We start from the raw sequence: 1,849 nt of genomic DNA on the forward strand, positions 1-1,849 counted from the left end.
TAGTTTTCTTACTGGTCTAATGTTTGTACTTTTTTGCATGCTTAGATCTAATTAAAGAGGCCATATTATGCCCTTTCACGAACTCTTAAATTTGTTTTTAGTGTCTACTACAGTAGATTAGATTATCGTGCTTGAATGTTTAAAAAAACAGGTGTGTTGTGATTGGTCAATCGCTACGATTGTGTTTGTGAAATGTCCCGCCCCTTACCATAAGTGTGAATTTCAACACACTACTAACTAACTCAACCAGGCCTCGTCCCTTTATTTGCGTGTTCCTTGGGCGGGAAATATTTAAATGAGGAATATTGTGACGTGTTCATTCCCGGAAGAAAACTCAAGATCACAATCAAGGCATTTCAGTGTGAATTTTGTAACTTTGCAGACCTTTTTCATGCTCAAACAGCAACATTACACACTAAAAAAAGCTGAACATGTATAAAAAAAAAAGCCTAAAATAGGTTCTCTTTAAAACCTGTTATTTTCAGGCTGACATGCATGTTATCTTTACTGACATTACATTCAAATAGTGTGAGAATTGAAACTTTTAGATGGTCCCAGTAAACAAATAACGCCTGCCCCCCATCCAGCATCTGACCTGGACTCCTGGCTGACCTGTAGACGTTATGCAGGTCACTCACCTGAGCTCAGATTAGCATGAGACTTTAGTCATCTTACTGCTGAGTGTGTACTAATGCACGAGGACACACTGACACTGCTGACATTATGATTGGTCTTACTGTCAATGAAATAATATAAAAAGTAAATATTTGGCTTTTTTTTTACATTATAGGGCATGTTTCAATGTTTGATTCAAATAATTTGGGGCATAGGCATTTTAAAAAGTTTACTCTAACGGTATGTTTGAGCTTCATAGGTGCATTTACTGTAAATGTTTAATTAAACAGCGTTTTTTAAGCATAGACGTGTGTGTGTGTGTGTGTGTGTGTGTGTGTGTGTGTGTGTGTGTGTGTGTGTGTGTGTGTACCTGTTTTTCTATCCCGGTGGGGACTTCAACCTGAATGCACATGGGGACTCATGGGGACTCGTGTCACAGTGGGGACTTAAATAGAGGTCCCCATGGGTAAACAAGCTTATAAATCATACAGAATGAGTTTTTTTTTTAAATGTAAAAATGCAGAAAGTTTTCTGTGATGGGTAGGTTTAGGGTTAGGGTTAGTGTAAGGAGATAGAATATACAGTTTGTACAGTATAAAAACCATTAAGTCTATGGAGAGTCCCCACAAAGATAGTAAACCAGACGTGTGTGTGTGTGTGTGTGTGTGTGTGTGTGTGTGTGTGTGTGTGTGTGTGTGTGTGTGTGTGTCATTAGGCACTAGGATTCAAAAGTTTGGGGTTGGTAAATTTTTTTACAATGTTTTTGAAAGACATCTCTTATACTCAACATTTGAATATATTATAAAATGTAATTTATTCCTGTGATCAAAGCTGAATTTTCAGCATCATTCCTCCAGTCTTCAGTGTCACATGATCCTTCCGAAATCATTCCAATATGATGATTTGCTGCTCAAGAAACATTTTCTTATTATTAATTGTGAAAACAGTTATTCTTTGATGAAAATAAAGTTAAAAAGAACATAAATTATTTACAAACCAAAATCATTTGTAACATTATAAATGTATTTACTGCCACTTTTAATCAATTTAATGTGTTCTTGCTGAATAAAAGTAGCCTATTAATTAAAAAAAAAAAAACTTCTGACCCCAGTCAGCTCACTTAGCCAATATTTAGCTTTACACTTTGCAGATTAACATCAAAACAATTGGCATATCTTGACATTGTTCTGAGTCGTGTTGATGTTAAATACAAAGTTCTGTCATGAAACTCTAG

This window comes from Squalius cephalus (assembly GCF_949319135.1).
Source record: "Squalius cephalus genome assembly, chromosome: 18".
NCBI lineage: Eukaryota > Metazoa > Chordata > Actinopteri > Cypriniformes > Leuciscidae > Squalius > Squalius cephalus.